General features: G+C 35.4%; 1 protein-coding gene and 1 long non-coding RNA gene across 2 annotated transcripts in view; one reads left to right on the top strand and one right to left on the bottom strand.

Moving 5' to 3' along the window:
- LOC134656300 (uncharacterized) overlaps positions 1–20,674 on the top strand; it is a 65,778-nt gene that overhangs the window by 15,216 nt on the left and 29,888 nt on the right. Inside the window, exon 2 of the long non-coding RNA XR_010097506.1 lies at positions 9,990–10,276. This is a non-coding gene — a long non-coding RNA (uncharacterized LOC134656300). The remainder of the gene's footprint in view (positions 1–9,989; positions 10,277–20,674) is intronic.
- The window catches only part of LOC134656247 (A disintegrin and metalloproteinase with thrombospondin motifs 7), a 123,820-nt gene that overhangs the window by 96,022 nt on the left and 7,124 nt on the right, over positions 1–20,674 (bottom strand). The gene's annotated exons all lie outside the window — the stretch shown is intronic.

Genomic DNA, 20,674 nt, shown 5'->3' with positions numbered 1-20,674 from the left:
TCAGGTGCCTCCATAGTAGATAACGTAGTACAACATAATTATTGTACAATCTCTTTCTGTTGCACTGAACGAAATGAAGAAACAATAACAGACATCCCTTTAATGGGTAGCTCCACTTTTTGTTCTTTCCTGGGAACTTACTTTAAATTAGATCACATACTTAGGCTAAAATGGTAGGGTTAATTATAAATAGAATATGATTGCTGCTCAGGATAGCTTGGATGATTATACCAAAGAAGGCTCGCAACTTGAGTGCAGCAAGTTTTTATGTTTTAACTAAGTACTTCCTATCAATCTAGCTTTCGAAGTGTTTGCAATTTTCTAATGACTTCTAATAGATTAATATATCAAGCAGGTAAACCTGTACACATGTCTGCATTGCATAAGTTCTGAAGACATGGGGCATATTGTGATTGTAATAACAGGTTATGAATTAGATCTGGATTTGTTATGAATATGATCTCTGTCGTCAGTATCAAAATTGTTTGCAATACCTCCAAACCAAAGATTAGTACTAATCTGCATATGTATACCTAACTAGCTGTTGCCCGCGACTTCGTACGCGTGGATTTGTATATTGGTGGTTATTTATTCTACATTAGCTTAGAACATTATGCAGCAAAATATTGCAGTAGGACGGTTAATCATTTGTTAATTATTAATATTATACAACGCATGAGACTTGTCTTTCACAACCTACGAAGTTTCTAGCCCCTAACTAAATAAAATTGTTCTCAACATAATCCCTCTCAAACCCCTAAGTAGAAGATTTTCATGTCCTCTATTTACCTAACTACCTATTTACGAAGTTTGAAGTAAATAAAATTTGAACCCTATATAAACTTTCAACCCCTTTTAAACCATTTTAGGGGATGAATTTTAAAAAACGCTGAAATTACTTTTCTTGTATTCTAATAATATGCCTCTGTACAAAGATTCAAGCCCGTTCTCACAAAAATGTTTGAACTCCATACAAACTTTCAACCCCCTTTTCACCACCTTGAGATATAAATTTTCAAAAACGCTGAATTTATTTTTTTTCCGTTTTAAAATAATACCTTTTTATGAAGTTTCAAGTTCCTAGCTTAAAATAAAATTTGTACCCTGTACAAACTTTCAACCCCTTTTTAAACCTGTTAGGGGATGAATTTTACAAAACGCTGAAATTACTTGTATTGTCTTCTAATAATATCCACAAATACAAAGATTCAAGTCCCGCGCTCAAAAAAATTTTTGATATCCATACAAAATTTCAACCCCTTTCTCGTCACCTTAGGGGATGAATTTTCAAAAACGCTGAAATTAGTTTTCTTGTGTTTAAATTTAATATCTTTTTGCAAATTTTCAAGTTTCTACCTTAAAATAAAATTTGCACCCCAAGACGAACTTTTATGCCCTTTTTAAATCCCTTAGGGGTTGAATTTCCAAAAACGTTGCAATTACTTTATTTTGTAATCGGCTATTATGCCTTTCTAAGAAGTTTCAAAGCATTTGTTATGGATTCAAACTTTCAACCCCTTTTTAACCCTGTTTGGGGATGAATTTTACAAAACGCTGAAATTACTTTTCCTGTCTTTTAATAATATCCCCAAATACAAAGATTCAAGTCCCGCGTTCGAAAAAATGTTTGATATCCATACAAACTTTCAACCCCTTTTTTACCACCTTACGGGATGAATTTTCAAAAACGCAGAAATTAGTTTTCTTGTATTTTAATATTATATCTTTTTACGAACTTTCAAGTACCTAGCTTAAAATAAAATTTGAACCACATACAAACTTTCAACTTCTTTTTAACCCTGTTAGGGGATGAATTTTACAAAACGCTGAAATTACTTTTCCTGTCTTTTAATAATATCCCCAAATAAAAAGATTCAAGTTCCGCGCTCGAAAAAATGTTTGATATCCATACAAACTTTCAACCCTTTTTTCACCACCTTAGGGGATGAATTTTCAAAAACGCTGAAATTAGTTTTCTTGTATTTAAATTTAATATCTATTTGCAAAGTTTCAAGTTCCTAGCTTAAAATAAAATTTGCACCCCAAGACGAACTTTCATCCCCTTTTTAACCCCCTTAGGGGTTGAATTTCCAAAAACGTCGCAATTACTTTATTTTGTAATCGGCTATTATGCCTTTCTAAGAAGTTTCAAAGCATTTGTAATGGATTCAATCTTTCAACCCCTTTTTAACCCTGTTAGGGGATGAATTTTCAAAAACGCTGAAATTACTTTTCTTGTCTTATAATAATATCCCCATTTACAAAGTTTCAAGTCCCACACTCACAAAAATATTTGATCTCCATACAAACTTTCAACCCCTTTTTCACCACGTTGGGGGATGAATTTTCAAAAACACTGAAATTAGTTTTCTTGTTTTTTAATGTAATACATTTTTACAAAGTTTCAAATTCCTAGCTTAAAATAAAACTTGTACCCCATACAACCTTTCATCCCCTTTTTAACCCCCTTAGGGGTTGAATTTTTCAAAATCGCTTCTTATCTCTTGTACACTTTATAAATGCAACCTAGTGTGCAAATTTCAACTTTCTAGTTTTTGTAGTTTCGGCTCTGCGTTGATGAATCAGTCAGTCAGTCAGTCAGTCAGTCAGTCAGGACACTTGCATTTATATATATAGATAGATAGATTTCCTGATATGAATTTGTAATCAACAAGACTTAAGTATTTGCCAAAATATTTAATATTCTTTTTATTTTCTCAAAAGCTGAAAGATCATAATATATCATGAGTATACCTCCTGATATTGACTTATTTTTGTGTAAGTATTTGACATCTTTTGTATTGAAATGCTATCACTTAAGTACACCACCCAATTTACATCTCGCTTTGTCCGCTTTGTGTGGACGTGGACCGGTAGCCCCGCCCCGGTCGAGTTTGCCCTTTACTCAAGGAAATGCTGCACTTAAGAAGATTTTGCGTGATTCTTGGTTGCAGAGTTATTTAAAGAACACTAAATGCTTCTTTAAATAACAAGGCACTAATAAAAATGGATTTAAATTGTTGGCATTTATTTGCAATTATTTGCTACGGAAAGTTCAACACAGACGTCATAGCACTATAATATTGCAAATACAATTAAATACGCATGTAAAATGTACGCTAAATGAATTAAACATTATTTTGTTCTAATTAATACTTATCAACGTCTGGCGCCTAACCATAATGTATTAGCCGTATTTGAGTAAATCAGACTCTACTTTTCTTTAGTTTTTTTAATGTTTAATACATATGATTTCTTATTTCATACTCTTTACAAATTAAACTAAGATGAAACACTTAAATAAGAATTAAATCGGACGATGTTTGGTTTTCGTAAAATGGAACTTGGGAAAATGTTACTAGATCGGTTTGATAGATCTAAAATAAAAGAAAATAGGACAAAAACTTGATTACGATAAAATTTAAAACAGAGCATTTCTATAAACATAAAGAGAAAGCAAGTATGGAGAAAGTGTATACTTTTTGACATAAGTAAGTCTGAAATTTGCTTTCAAAAATTACTGTTTAACTTATTAGGTATCTACCTAACTATATAGATACTTATCTTACAACAGTTAAGCCCTTGCTACACGGTCGCCGACAAGCCTTCTAACCGTCTGTCCTTGGTCTGACCTTGGTCAGTTTTGGTCAAATTTTGTTGGAAACAACTGTCTACACGGTCCGTCCAGACCAAGGCCACGCGGTCTGAGGGGCTTGTCGGCGACCGTGTAGCAAGGGCTTTACTTTTACTACACTTATCTTACAACCGCACTTATCTCGTGAAGGTCATGGTGTAGTTGTTACCTACTTTATTACACCTACCTGCTTGCAGAATTATTGCGGAAATTAATTTTAAACTCATCCCATGTAATTGGCTACTGGTCCGACCTTTATACACGTAAGAATGCTGATTGGTATGTAGTAGAAAAATCACAGGACTTCTGAATAAACATTTTAATTAAACTACATATTTATACACGAAACCGCAAAGAAAAAAAAATACGTCTGTTTTGGAACGCTGCAGAGCCCGTACCATGAGTCACTGACAGTTTCAAACTGACATAAACGCCATCGAGAACGTAATTTACTTTCTATACATCTCGTTCGCACTAATAGGCGAGTACAAGCGAGATACATATAGAAAGTAAATTACGCTCTCGATGGCGTTTATGTCAGTGCCAAACTGTTGATACTGATGTAAAATATTATCAAATAAACACAGAATGTTATTACCAGCGTGCCAGTTTGCCAAAGCAACACTTTTGAAGTAAGTAATGAAATTTAGAGTTTTGTCAAAACCAATTTTACACTGAAACATAAAGACATCAAAATGCGGCTAATAAGGGAATAAGATAAGTAGATAAATTAAATTTCGTACACGTGATGATAATGGGGCTTGGTAACTAAATATTTTTGCAAAAAAGCAATACCTTGCGACTCGAGAGAGAGAGAGAGTCTGATATTTTTTACGATGATAATAAAATAAAATAAACTAAAGAAATAGCGAATTTGGAAATATGTTTGTACTCATAAGCATTTTATAGTAGGTATATACAAGAAAATAAATATTTAAACCACAATTGTGTACATCCTCAACGTCAAATCAAATTTTGTTTATAATTCTATTAATTTTCACGTTTATAAATAGGAACCCGGAAACCAGGCCCTACTGGAATCACTTTTTTGTCCTAGCATTGTCTACCGCGTACTTTACAAGTGACAGCTGCTATTTGTAATCCAGTGAGACTAATGATGCCTGTCGGATTCAGATCTCATCTGAAGCATTCTGATGTTTTCTCTGGCACTATTCGATTCTATAAAATGTTTACACGTCTCAAGGGGTAAGGTTCATAATTGAATAGACACTTTTAAACGAGACGATGATATATAATATATTACAAGGTAAATCAGGAATAGTAAATACGTTTACGGATGTCGTGTTTAGTCTGATAAGAAAGGGCCTTAGGCTTAGGTGTGATAAAAATAATACATGCAAAGTACTTAATGACGCAATCGAATACGTAGGTTTATGAAAACGGATGGTTAATTTTATATATTTTTTATGTGATAGTCAGCAAACGAGCAGCCTGATGGGAAGCGGTCATCGTAGTAAAGTGAAAAGAGTGTGATTATAACCTAAAGTAAATCCATAAGTTTTTATATTAGGGTGGCCCAAAAACACCTAATATTTTTTACTGCGGCATATTGTTGATAATTTTAACAACCGGTTTGTGTATAACAGGCTAAAGGAGAGTATTTTTAAAATAATACCTACCTACGTTTGGTTCTGGTTAAATTATATTTTTAATTACATTTTGTAAAAAAACGTGTAAGTAAGAAATTCGACAACATAATTATTTTTGGGCCATTCTGTAAAAACCTTTTACGTCTATTAATGCCCATAACATTAAGATATAAATCATTAACTCATCTTATTTCACAATAAAAAGGCGAAAGGAACAGAGGGCCTACCGCGAACCACGTTCGACGTGTTGCCTCTCTGTCGCACTTGTAAATTCGTACGTAAGTGTGACAGCGAGGCAACATGTCGAACGTGGTTCGCGGTAGGCCCTCAGATCGGCGATAGGGTTCATCGTGTCGCGCGGCCATGGTGGTGACAGGTGAGTGCGTTATCGTATCGTTATCGCGGCTGATAACGAGTTACATCATCGGCCGACTGCACTGATCTTGAACTTGGGTTAAACCAGTGCTTGCGTAAAACGATCTTTTATACTAACCACCAGATGGCGTTAAGAGGCAACAGGAGTGGTCATTTCTCCATACAAACGTACTCGACTGTTTCCTCCGTGGGTTTTGAAGCTAGAGCAATGATTTTTTCAACACAGATTAATATTGTCAATATCTGTGTCGGACCGTTTTGCTTTTTTTTATTTTTATTTTTTAATGCGCTAGAGCCCTTCAAAAATGGCCAAAATAGCCTAATTGACTATACCGCAATGAGAGGCGTGGTATTTAAAACTTAGCCAAAAAAGCAAAACGGTCCAACACAGATAATTTCATAATCATTTAGATTTCCAAATTTGGTTACTGTCGAGCGTAGACTGTAGCTTTTTCTTTATCTTTGTTCTCCGAAGTGAAGAAACGCAGTCAGGAACGCGCCGGCCGCTATGTTGCCCAGAAGTCCGCTTTACCTCCAATTTACCACCAATTACCGGGATGTGTTTATGTGAAATAAAAACACATATTTAAGTTTATTAATACTGGAGAGTGTTCAAGCTAAGTGCTTGGGTGGGTGAGTAAAACTCTCTGAATAAGCAACCAAGATCGGGGTTTATATAGGCAGAATATCCCGTCGTAGGTACTTTTCCAGCAACTAGGGAGTGTTACATGGAGAGTCAGTTTTATTTATTTCGACCAATCACCTTAATCTAATACATTTTATTAAATACAGTGATACAAGACTTAAAACTAGGCACATAACATTCCACACAATACATTAACATGATATAAACGGTAAAAAACACATAAAAGTAAAATTACACCAAATTACACGTAAAATCAAGATTACACTAAAACATGCATGATTGAGAGCTATTCACGACAGTTACGATTGGTTAAGTTTTGGAGGAGGGAACAGTCGAGTACGAAACCTCGATTTTTGAGATTTTTACGCAGGGTTTTTCGCCTTGTCCTTATCGCACTAGTTCTAGGAGCCGCTTCCGTTAGCGAGACGGGTATATTTACCTAAAATATTTAAATCTCAGCTCCTGTTTCGTCTTAAACTCGTTTTAATCATTTAAACAAATACTAATCGGAAAGTGGACAACAGCTAGAAAACATTTTTACTCAATTATACTAATACATACTGCCTGTAGTGCCATTTCTAGTATTTCTACTAGGAATCATGGAGGAGTTATACTTTAAAATCAAAGCTTTTGTTCCTTATTACAAAACATTTGACACATTTCTTATACTTTCAGACCTCATCCTATGAACACGACGGGAGCATTTTAAGTCTTAGGTTTTGATGTTCTTCGGTTTGGTTTGGAAATTGCTGATTTAAACCACCCTTGGCTCCAGTAAGTACTTTTTAATTTGAGTTAATGGTTCAAAGAAAGTGATCCAAGAGATATGTAGGACAAACAATTTTATTTTTGTGATCGACAGACAGTTATTCACAATAATTATTTATTCAGTGACATGTGTTCGACCGCGTACCTGTCACTCGCATTGTTCATTGTGCTTTGAAATGTATTTTTTGCACAAGCACTTGCCTCTTTACCATATTATAGCGGCTAGCACAAATATGAAGGATAAACAGAATAAGAACAGCCTGAGGGCTCATTTAGACGGGGCGAGAACTCGCATGCGAGTTTCATTACATTGCGTCATTTGATTGGTCGGCTGAATTGATGTCACCTCAATGGTCCGCAATGTAACTAAAATCGTATACGAGTTCGCGCGCCGTCTAAATGAGTCCTAAGTCAGTTAGAAAGTAATCAAACGGAGTTAGAGTCGCACCAAGCTAAGTCTGCATGGCATTTTCAATGACATAGTGTGGCATTGTCATCATTAATGTCAAATTTTTATGAACACATTATGTAAATAATGACGCTCTCTCACTCTCTCTCAATTCTCTATCTGATATATGTATAGTGATACTGATGTCCTAGTCGAGTGGCATACCTTACCTATGCTTAGAAATGGGTCAAGATAACAGGCTAAAGATGATGAAACAATAAGTACCTAAGTACGTGTGTATATAACCGCTTGGCTACTCGCTAAACGCGAAATCAGCGTTGTTCAAGCCATCGCGCGCCCAAAGGACCATTCACGCTAATGAGTGTCGCCTGACACATGTGCAAAGTAGGTACCCCATTTCCAACTATAGCGAGCAAAGACTTCAATAGTTCCACACCTAATTATGCAGATCCTCGTACATTATAATGCATTTTATTTGTAGTTACCGAAGTCGGCTAACTAGACTAACTTAGGCGCCATGACACCCGACCGTGTATGTGTGGATCGGATGTCAGTGTCCCTCTTCTAGCCGTTTCCACTGGCCGATTTCGTAGAAATGCTATTTAGGATCGCAAGCGCATGCTTACCCGTACAATGAAACATACAAGTAACACCTTTCGAATGCGTAGGCCGAGATTTATCGGAGTAACTATCGAGTTATGTCCCATTGTATTGTCGGTGCTGCCCTGATTGCTGAAAAAGCTGTATCTTTACAAAAAAATCTTAGCGGTTGTATCATTTTATTCCTGAGCTGTAGAAATCTGGTGCTGTGTAACCTACAAGACATATGGGCTTTACTTTCAATTGGAAAATGTTAACATAGTGGGAGCTTCATTACAAGCTTTTATTTAACATCTTTCATTCGTCTTTAAGAGAAATTTAACTAGCTAGTTTCACCTTTCACACCTGTCATGATGTTACAACAAAGTACTCGTACAGTTAAATATTGGTAAAACATCATCTTTAACAAAAACTTCTTTACATAATTATACATTGTAATTTTGTTAAAAAGTTTAAGAGTTATCGATTTGAATTTATAACAATATTCTTAGAAGCAGAAGTTTTAAATATATTTGAATAGGTCGTAGAGGTTAATGGGGTGTCGTATTAAAATATACGAATAAAATCCTAAGCTAGATTTTAAACCGAAGAAACGAAATAGGCACTAAACGAGTTCCAAGAAACTAAAACCGAATGTCTGTAAATCTACCTAATGTTTAACATGGGAACATTGAATATTATTAAAACCTTAGATTCTACACAAGAAATTTTAATTGTATTATTTATCTTATTCAATATTAGACGTTGATTTTTAGAGGCTGAATTTTAATTATGATAAGATTTAAAAGTAATATAGTATTTTTACTAAACAAAAACATAGTGTTTTTGTGTTTGTCATATTACTGCAAACCGATTAACATATGACGATGCTTGAGTCTGACGATGTACAATTAATACAAATAAATATATTCTATTCTATTCTATTCTATTCATAATTACCATAAAATTAAGATATTAATCTTTATGTTTGAAATGGGAGACTCCTGAATAATTATTATGTATATAATAATTATGTATTACTTATCTACCTATAGATTATTCCGTTGCTAAGCAGGTAGAACAGAGGTGATGGTATATATCATTCTTATCCAATAATATCATAATTAAAATTTTAAATAAGCATTTATGCAATGTGAACATTTGGTGAAAATTATGCAAGTAAATTGCGAATCAAATGGTTTTTAAAACGATTTTATGAATACAAACAAGGTGTTATGAAGAACTTGTGTGGGCTTTAAAAATATAGATTCGATTTTTTTTTTAAACCGGCCAAGTGCGAGTCGGACTCCGAAAGGAAAGGGTTCCGTCCATTAAATCACTCACAAGCATTCAAGCCAATTTCTAATAGGTTTTCCTGTCATCTATAGGTAAAGAACCATTTTGTGTATTAAAAAAAAAATTGACCCAGTAGTTTCGGAGATAAAGGGGGGAGGGGGTCGGGCAGACAGACAGAACGTAGACAGACGTGTGATCCTATAAGAGGATTCTAGTAACTACTTCTAGAATCACATTTATCTTAGGTGCATCTATTGTATTAATAAGCCTGATTCCAATAAACGTTTTCATATATAACCTTGTATTTATTTAGTAATAGATTATTTAATCGTTATTTTCATTCAGAAAACGTGAGTCGGAGTCAATTAAAACTGGCGAGATTCTATGATATATTTATCATAGAATCTCGCCAGTAGTCGTAAATGTCATTTGCGACTACCGGTTTTATATAAAGAATGTTTTAATGGGCCTGCCAAAATTATGTGGGTCGAGAGCCGTCCTTCACATAATGGTGGTTCGTCCGAAAGAAGTAGCCGAGTATATTCAAAAGGATTTTAACCGTTCTTTTAAAATATAGTTGAAGGTTTCATAATGAATCAGTTGAAGAATACTTAAAAAAAGCGGCCAAGTGCGAGTCGGACTCGCCCATGAAGGGTTTTTAGTAGTAGGTAGTAGGCGATTTATGACGTATTAAAAAAAACTACTTACTATATCTCGTTCAAACCAATTTTCGGTGGAAGTTTACATGGTAATGTACATCATATATTTTTTTTAGTTTTATTATTCTCTTATTATAGAAGTTACAGGGGGGGGGGACACATTTTACCACTTTGGAAGTGTCTCTCGCGCAAACTATTCAGTTTAGAAAAAAATGATATTAGAAACCTCAATATCATTTTTGAAGACCTATCCATAGATACCCCACACGTATGGGTTTGATGAAAAAAAAAACATTTTGAGTTTCAGTTCTAAGTATGGGGAACCCCAAAAATTTATTGTTTTTTTTCTATTTTTGTGTGAAAATCTTAATGCGGTTCACAGAATACATCTAAAGTTTCAACAGTATAGTTCTTATAGTTTCGGAGAAAAGTGACTGTGACATACGGACGGACAGACCGACAGACAGACAGACAGACAGGACGAATCTATAAGGGTTCCGTTTTTTGCCATTTGGCTACGGAACCCTAAAAATGAATAGGTTTAAGTATTGAATTTATGACCTATAATGATGTATTACAGGAACAGAAAGAGAGTGCTAATTTTAATCCTTCTTTTAATTCGATATTTTGGTAGGTGGATTTTGCTGCCCGATCTGACTTTGAATACTTTCTATAGGTATAGTAACTTTAATTTTTTTTATAAACGTTATTGCCTATTCTTGCTATAAAGATACCGAGGTCATATTTCTTAGGGAATACAAAACCTCAAATTTTGATAATTTTTTTCTTCCATGCGAATTTGAGATTTACACGATCTTTAGTAGGTAGGTGACTTTGCAAAATTAGGTTTTCGTACGTTTGTAAAGATCGAATTGCAAGGATCCTTAGGTACATAACTTACATTACACAAATGAATAAAGTCATATCAATGTTAGTATAAAACTATATTCAACCTTGATAACAGGTGTTGTATCAAGATTAAAATATTGCAACATTAGCAATACAACCCACACAGCAATCTGCGTTTGACACGCGTCCACAATAAAATGCGCTATAATTGTGTCAATTCAAACGTTTTCGATGAGCTTGCAACACTTTTACTGTCATTATCGAAAATAACACCTTTAATTCATAAAAATATCGCAACGCAACACAAAGCGAAAATCAAATAATGCTGTTCAGAAATAAACCAAATTAAGAAACACCTCATTCGTATTTCAACCGTAAAATTATATAAATATGGTTGAAAATAATAATTGCATGCCAAAATTTTGCATGTTTTCGTGTGTAGGAGTGCAATTACAGAGGTAGACAATAGTACGCCGAGTGAAATAAATCGTATGATTTAATTGGCCAATCAACGATAAAAGTGTTGACTCAATACAATTCTACTTTTTAATTTATTTTCTTTAAGACCTACAAATTATTGTATGCTACCCGAAATATGACTGTAAATATTATGTTTTATCTTATTTTACACGGCAAATAGTAAAATGATTTTTATTTTTACTATAATACTTTTTGGTACTGTTTATAATACGACATAGAATAATATGTCGTTAGTAATAAACTCAAAATACAAATGCACATAAGTCTTTCTTTTCCGAATAGAAAATAAACAGAATATTGTGGGATTCTCATGCAATTTGCAATATATTGCGAGATTTTATCGACCAATTCAATTCGTTGCTCCTACTTAGCCGGCAATTATCTAAAATCGCATGACATCTGTTGCACCATCTGTAGAAGCCTTAATGCAAATGATCTACCTACTTTACTACAATGTTACGATGACCAAAAAATTTTTTACACATCGGTTATGTACGTAAATAGTACATGATTAGTGTCAATGGCAGACTTTGACACACCCATCGCATATAAAAAATACTGTTTATTCAGTTACGTTACTCAATGGGAAGGGCATACACTTAATGCGAGGAGAATGACGACAAGTTACACGATCGTAAAATTGCCTCCTGACCTGACACGCCTGCGGCAGGGACAATTTGGGGATTTGGAACTTTTATTTTAGTCTCACACACAAAAGGGACGATTACTACCTAGATCTGTGGCAACAGCTCCTTACATGGCCCCTGTCGGTCTTCTAGGTTTTATCCCATGCATTGTGTAGTGCGATTGAGTTAATTTTTATTCTGATATTGGGGCCGTGACAATACATTAGGTAGGCCAGGGGCCCGTTTCTCAAAAGCTTGTAACTTGTAATACAAGCGGATGTCACTTTTTGACAGCTTTTGTTAGAAAGGGAATTCCACTTGTATTACAAGTTACAAGCTTATGAGAAACGCGCCCCTGGTAGCCATTTGCAAGACGTGGTTTCAGTGAAATATTTGCAGACACAGTCAAACCGAAAAATTGCTATCGTTTTCGGCCCCACGGCAGGTGTGTGAGTAGCCGGCTTAAGGCTCGCCGCCATTAATTGAGCCGTACAATAAAGGTGTTAATAAGATTGTCACTCGCATGCAATTTGCATTCACGTAACTTTGCAGCGGGCCTGGCGCTGGCGTCACATTTGATTCGATCAGTAGTACAGCTAAAGTTGGATTTTACTTTTGTCTTTCGACATTTTCTCATGCGTACTTCGTATTTTTATTATGAAATGTTTGTAGTAGTAAACGAATAGTTAAACCAACCAATAGTTTATGTACATATTGTTTTTTTTTCGTAATCTATATTACATCTATACGTATTGTTCTAATTACAATATGTGTAGTGATGTAGTGTTTGCCTGCCTTATGCTAAACCTGATTATTATTATGTTTTAATAAATTCAAAATAACAGATATATATCAATATACACGTATTTTTATTTTCGTCCCGGTGACTTCATATTATAGTACCAGACAATGCAGCCAATATGTCAAGACAATCTCTAATCCGTGTCGTATATTACTGGACTGACCTACTGCGGTATCATTACTGCGTGCGCGCACGCCGCGCGCCGGAAATGTCCACCGTCGACTTGTCTACACATATTACTTTACACGATGTTTAATGTATCGGTTAATCATTTTTCGCTAATTACCTACGTGCTTGTACAGTGAACAGTATTTAATTGCAAATCCGTTCTAAATTGAGCACAGACTGTTGGTCGCCACGTGTTAAAGTTACAAAAACTGAACGTGAAAGCAATACGGATGCCTATACCCAGTATACCCGTACCACGAGTCAACACATACACTCGATAATCTCTTATTTTGGAGTAGGACAAATCGCAAAATACTTAAATAGTTATAAGTAGATTCATCGTAATGAGTAGACACTAGACAACCGCTTTGCCAGACTTCGAAAGTTCAAATACACAAGCTTGCGCTTCTACCAAACTCCCGTTTTTTAACGTTTCACAATTAAAGCGAATAAAATACTTATTTATATACCTACTTACGTAATTTTGCCTCACTATCAAACTATTGTCAACACTTAGACCATACCAACTTATGCGTTGAAATGCGAATGTCTGATTTTTTGCAGTAAGTGAAGAGTCCGTGTAGGCGAAGGCAAGGATACATAAATCTGTCCCAGCCTGTCCGGAGAAAATAGTGAAACGTGCATCGTACTGCGCTATTTTAAATATCGTAGGCGGCTGAAGTGTCTACGGTCTCGCTGCGGAGATATAGGGCTCGCTGACTCACAATTTGCCATCGTCTTTGACAGCGCGTGACTTACCGCCAGAGGGCCTACCGCGAAGCACGTTCGACGTGTTGCCTCCCTGTCACACTTACGTACGAATTTACAAGTGCAACAGAGAGGCAACACGTCGAACGTGGTTCGCGGTAGGCCCTCAGGTCCAAAAAGTCGTCATATGTCCACTGCAATGTACTTGCTATTTTTTTATTTAATAATTTTTCATACTGCTGTCAATTTACTATTTCTCTACTATTTTTTACTATTTTACCTACACTTATACTTGAGGGCCCTGTCATTGCCATCGCAATCAGGAAATATTTCATAAAAGGCTGATTGATGATACATTTTTGTTATGTTTGTGCAAATCTAAACTATAAAGCAATAAACTTTACCATGGTTTTTATGAATTAAATATCCTTGAAATACATTAACTTTTCAAAGATAACATAACTGAAAAATATAATTTATTTACTAAATCGTACATTGTAAATACCTACATAGCAACCTGCTTAGTTTATAAGAATTATAAGAAACAATCCGAATTAACGTTTTATAATTTAACACTTCAATAAGCAGGTATTAAACGTTTAATATGAAAAACACGTGCGCTCTCAATTTATTCGACGTGGAATCTCGCATACATATTTATTAGGTGTAATAACAATTTTTATGTTAATCTTAATTTGGCCAGTTCGGAGAATAAAATACCGTTTTGTACGTTCGTTCGGGTCTGAACGCCAAATATAATTGTTTGTGAAGGGTATATAATTCAATTTGAAGAATGAACCGAATTGAATTGAATAGGTAATAAATAATCATTGTTGTATACAACATTGTTGATCCTATGTACAACATTTAAGGTGTGTAACTCAAGTACGAGTAGGTATGTACATGTACAACGTACATTTACAGCGTTACCTATTCATGAAGGCGCTACAAGGCTCAATTAGCTAATCTTTTGTCTTAATCTCTCATTCATCTCATCTCAGTCATCTAATTGATACTATTTTTAGCTTTAGCAATTTTTAATCTTAGTTCTGTATTTTTCTCTCTGTTATCATTAGAAGTATGCAATATAGCGTTAGCATACCTACACTTATACGAAATATTGATTATTAAGTTCACGAAATACATTTTTAAACATTCAAGAGGCGTATTCAGAAAGGCATAGCGTTAAAACTGTTCTAAGCATGACGCATTGGAATTCAAATTGGTATCACATTACCCGTTTCTCAATTCGCCCCCTGGGCAGCGTTAACTGCCATAATATATTTCATCACGTCGATATGTACGAATATTCATATTCATCAACCGACTGCAAGCGCAGCAAGCGCCCAATCTGCTTCGCTAACGACTTCGTAAACTGTTTACGACTTGTACAAATTACTAATATATCGCGTTCAACAGATTTCCCAATAACGTTGGCAAAAACTACAAACTTTACGAGGATTCCGCACCTACATAATGTAGTAAACGGTACTGGGAAACCATCAATATGTGTCATTACATCACGTTTACATCCAAATTTACTTTAGCTGGCTATGTTAATTCTTAACACTATTGTAATAAAGGATATAATAGTGTCGCTTCGAGATCCAATGTGGTAGGTAATTGTATGCACAACAAAGCGACGCGGTGTCGGGTTGCATCGCGTGTCAATAGATGAACACTGAACAGGGTAAGTGGAACATTTCTTGTACAAAGGCGACACCGACGCACGCAGGCGTGGGGCAGGCTACCGTTCAGATGAAAAACGTGCTAAAGTGCGTATGGAGTTTTTTTGTTTAATTTGGTTTTGTTCAAAATAAAGCTTCACGCCTACGCACCATTTATTGTTACGCACTGTTTCATACGTTCAAAAAGGGCCAAAGCTAAGTCAAACTAAAAGTATTGAAATTCAACCTATTCTAAGTAATGTCGCTATTAGAATTGTATTTACAAAAATATCCATAGGTGCTGTCATATGAATAGCTGATGTCACTTACACAACACAAGGCGACATTACTTGCAAATAATTCACTAGGTACAAGTTCGTATTAAAATTCTGTCGGTCTAGCCGACTGCGTAAACATTACGGCTTTTCACCCGAAATGTCATTGAGTAGAAATATAATGTATTAAAATTAATTTATTAATGTTATTTTTTTTTATTAGCCTATATGAGTGTCCCACTGCTGGGAAAAGGCCTCTCCCCTTGATTTCCACGACTCCCGATTTGGTGTTTCCTCCGGCCAGTTGTTCAGGAAGTTGTCCAGGTCGTCCCGCCATCTCGGTTTGGGTCTGCCCCGTCCACGTCCCTCTACCGGCATCCACTTGGTGGCTAAGCTAGCCCACCTCTCCGGATGCATGCGGTGGATGTGACCAGCCCAGTCCCATTTGAGCCTAGCGGTTTTCTCGCTTACGTCAGCAATGCGGGTTTTAGAGCGCAGCGTGGTGTTTCTAATGCGATCAATTAGTTTAACACCTAAAATGAGTAAAATGCTGCGCTCTATAGCGCGTTGGCAAACCTTCAGTTTGGACTTCTGAATCTCTGTGAGTGACCAAGTTTGCGCGCCGTAGGTTAGACCAGGCAGAATACACATGTCAACGAGTTTGTGCTTCAGTGACAATGGAAGGTTACCCTCCCCCAGTAGCTCTTCCAGGCATTTTGAACACGGCGCTCAACTTCCTTGTCTTGCCTGTTACTGAAAAAGACTAGCTGGCCCAAGTAGATGTACTCGTCAACATAGTGTATGATCTGCCCGTCCACCTCGACATTAATTAAACGTTACTAATTAAAATTAATTAGTAACGTTTAATTCATAATCTCGGTGGGACATCTGTGCGTCAAAGCTGTACCTAAATAAATGAGGTTGGCACCTATCTGGCGCGACAGAGAATGTGTAGATTTAGTCTTTGTTCTAACAAGTTCATTGTACTGCCGAGGAGATTTTTAGCTCTCTTAAATCAAAAACGTCTAATCTATAAATAACACCAGACGGTTTAAAAATAAAAGACATTAAATAATGTTGATTGCGTATGACAAAACCACAGTCATGTCACATTTTCACACCGACCTTTTACCATCAGAGATTAATTATTGATTCTTTGCAAGACTGCAAAAACATTTTTACACTTTTACCTTTTTTATGTATTTTTATACTTTTTTGTCTATTTACCTATAAACGGAATACATTGAATACATTTTGTTTTTCACAGAAACATGCGCCTATTTAAAAATATCATGGAAAATCATTATTCGGTTTACTTGTGTTGATTACTGTTGGTTATATCCTTATGCCAATTCCTTTTTTTTTAAATCACCTGTTTTGATTGCTCTTGAGTGTACGAAACACCTCGTTGTGTCTATAATCGTCCTCTTTTGATCTAATCAGTTATTATTTAAAAAGCAAAAAACGGCAGCAATAAAAATATTTTTTGTAGCATTATTTTTTATTGTAATGTGTCCGGTGCTACATTAAACATGCCATTTAAACCTCGAACCATGTCCACTTACCTACCTCCGACTACGTAAGTACGTACAACCTATTGTACTGTATAAGGTATCTTGTACCTAGCTCAATTAATAACCAATTTTCATCGCTCCATGGATTGTACGGACGTACCACGGTTGGTTATTAAAGGGGATTTAAAAGTGGGCTCGGCCACAAGAAAGCTGCCGACATCGCTATCTAAATTTTAAGTAGGCGTTGGCGTTACAATGATCGATATGACCTGATATAAAAACGTAAGTTATCGAACTGTACGCGAAAAAATCTCCGGTAGTTAACCTTAGCAAGGACATCTGACAAGCGATGTCAGAAGATGAAAGAAATGAATGGCGATTGTTTAAGCTGATAACAGATCATCTTCGCTCCGAGGATCAAAGCGCGATGACTTACAGCATTCGTAAGTGTCTATCAGACTTGTCTTTTTTTCTAAGATGAATGTAAAACGTTTGCTTTTCTATACGTGGGAGTAGGTGTGTGATCTCCTTAGCTCTATTTTGTCTGACAGTTTAAATGAGGTAAATCGGAAGAATAGGTTAGGTCCCGTTAGGTGATACGTATTTTCGTTATTTTTAATCTGAAGTGGTGAATATTGGTATATACAGTCACGCTCCGTTACGCCATTTAGGGTTCTAGCTAAATTGAACATTCCATAACGTAAGTATGGAACAACCAACTTAGCTAGGACCCTAAATGGTGTAACAATCCCGTGTGGTGACTGTACTGACAACATATATGTAATATTTCAATGAATTGCACCGATAAGTATTGGATTCTCCAGTCAAACCCTTTTACGGTTTTTATTTCTGGATTGTAATTGTTAGCAGTGACTGCGTTGCAATAGTGCCACAATTTCTGTCGCTCGGATAAATCAGGAGCCGATTTAACGACGTAAATGCTCGCTCTGACGTCCGTATTTCAGGGTTCCGTCGCATCAAAACATCGCAACCCTTTAGCTGCCTTGCACACCAGACTGACAGATACACAGATCAGATGTGTGTGTGTGAGATTTTGTACACGAACTTTAAAAACCCCTACCAGCGTCTGCCAGCGACTTTGTTTGCGTGAAAGGATGATTATGATAGATAAAAATTACCCTGTCCTTTCCCGGCCTCACCATACCATATTTTTTCTAAATCTGTTCAGCGGTGTTAAGCGTATTCTCTTTTATACGTCTCATTCAACAGTTTCTTTGAAATATTGTAAGAAGGTTCGATAATTATATAGAATATTATGCCGTGTCAGTTTTTAGAATTTTTTCTAAATAGCGGAGGTCGCTGTTGGTAATGTTCGCAAGGCCTGCAGCTCATAGAGCTATTAGTCTGTGCATTCGTTAGTTTCTCTACATTATTTTAAATATAAGCAAATAAAAATGCTACAGTAAAAATGTAGAAAAAATTACACAGACATACATATGAGACGGGTCTCTATTACACATACACATAATAATCTAGATTAGCTGTTTCGCATGCTAGGTAACTTCTTTTATCAGCTTAATATGTATGTTTTGTTTAATGAAAGAAGATATGAAATACCGTTGTTTTCTTAATGATAGTTGTAGCTGAGCACTGGTTAGATAATATTCATTGATAAAATAATAGGTCACCTACACACTACAAGTTTTCATGCAGTTACTACATGCGTTTCTAGAAATCTAGAGTATTCATTGACAAACATTTTAAGTAAGAGTGTACATAGTACACACTTTTATTACAATAAAAAAATAAATTTCATGCAAAATTAATTGTTCATTTTTTTTCACACGATGATTCAGTTTACAAGATGGAAACTTTTAGGTGATTCCACGAAAATATTATAAAAATCAGATATCGGTTCTCTAGGTATAGGTATCTTATCTAGGTTACCTACTCTTAGAAACTCCAAGAAATGCTATAAAATTTATCACAATGTTAAACAAATTATTTACTTCGGTAGTCATAATAATTGAGAGGGAGATTGCATCGTATCATCGGATGTGGATAAACTTTGCCCTGAGGTTGTTGTACATATCTTTAACAATTTTGTCGTTTTTCCTTGACTTTAGAGAGTTGATAAAACCGTTGGCTTCAGTAGGTATAACATGAACATTAAATAACATTGCAGTAACTATACCTAGTGATAAATGTTTATGAATAATAAAATATATGCAAGCAAAACCTCTAAATAAGGTACTTAGGTAAGTATACTAAGCTAAAATTGAACCTACTTGTTTACACAAGTAAGTACTAATACTATACCTTTATCATTATCCTTTAAATTAGAAATGTTTCTTAATAAAAAATAAAACAGAACACAGCTATGTAAGTGTAAGTTGAACCTACAAGTACTCGCAAATTGAATTTGAGGAAATCATTTATACTTGTGTATTTAATGAAATGTATAATCTTTGCCTTTCAATTCTTCAACTTTTTCTAGATAAGAAGTACCTACAAAATCAAAAATAATATACGAGTATCATCATGAAGAAGAAAATGCGTGCTTGCGTTTTATAATAATAAAGGGATAGTAATTGCAACTGTGCTGTTGCCCAGCAATAAAAACTTTACGAGTAGCCCGCAGCTCATAGTTCCTAAAATAAAAATCACAAATCGGTACGCTCCTTGGTCACGAGAGTTATCTGTAAACACGTTGATTGGATGCGGCATTTAATGTGCTCGACCGTCCGTCACGAGTCCAATAATGACGCAAAAATAATATCTTTAGAGCCACTCGATGCAAGTGATAGCCAGAAGAGATGTTACGCAAAATCCCTTTACCAATTTGACGCGGCCCCTTAGGTACATCTTATCTTATCTTTCATGTTTATTTATTTATATATATATATATTTCGGGGACCTCTGAAACGGCTCTAACGATTTCGATGAAATTTGCTATATGGGGGTTTTCGGGGGCGATAAATCGATCTAGATAGGTATTATCTCTGGGAAAACACTCATTTTTAGGGTTCCGTAGCCAAATGGCAAAAAACGGAACCCTTATAGATTCGTCATGTCTGTCTGTCTGTCTGTCTGTCTGTCTGTCCGTCTGTCCGTCTGTCCGTCCGTATGTCACAGTCACTTTTCTCCGAAACTATAAGAACTATACTGTTGAAACTTGGTAAGTAGATGTGTTCTGTGAACCGCATTAAGATTTTCATACAAAAATAGAAAAAAACAATAAAATTTTGGGGTTCCCCATACTTAAAGTCTATTTTTTTATTCGGTAGACTGAAATGACAGCTAATTGTATGAACATGAAATGTCATTTCATACTATTAACTGTCATTTCAGTCTACCGAATAAAAAAATAGACTTTAGAACTGAAACTCAATTTTTTTTTTCATCAAACCCATACGTGTGGGGTATCTATGGATAGGTCTTCAAAAATGATATTGAGGTTTCTAATATCATTTTTTTCTAAACTGAATAGTTTGCACGAGAGACACTTCCAAAGTGGTAAAATGTGTGTGTCCCCCCCCCCCTGTAACTTCTAAAATAACAGAATGATAAAACTAAAAAAAATATATGATGTACATTACCATGTAAACTTCCACCGAAAATTGGTTTGAACGAGATCTAGTAAGTAGG

This window comes from Cydia amplana, chromosome 18, assembly GCF_948474715.1.
Source record: "Cydia amplana chromosome 18, ilCydAmpl1.1, whole genome shotgun sequence".
Taxonomy (NCBI): Eukaryota; Metazoa; Arthropoda; class Insecta; order Lepidoptera; family Tortricidae; genus Cydia; species Cydia amplana.
The sequence above is the reverse complement of the archived record's forward strand: the minus strand, read 5'-3'. Positions and strand labels throughout refer to the sequence as shown.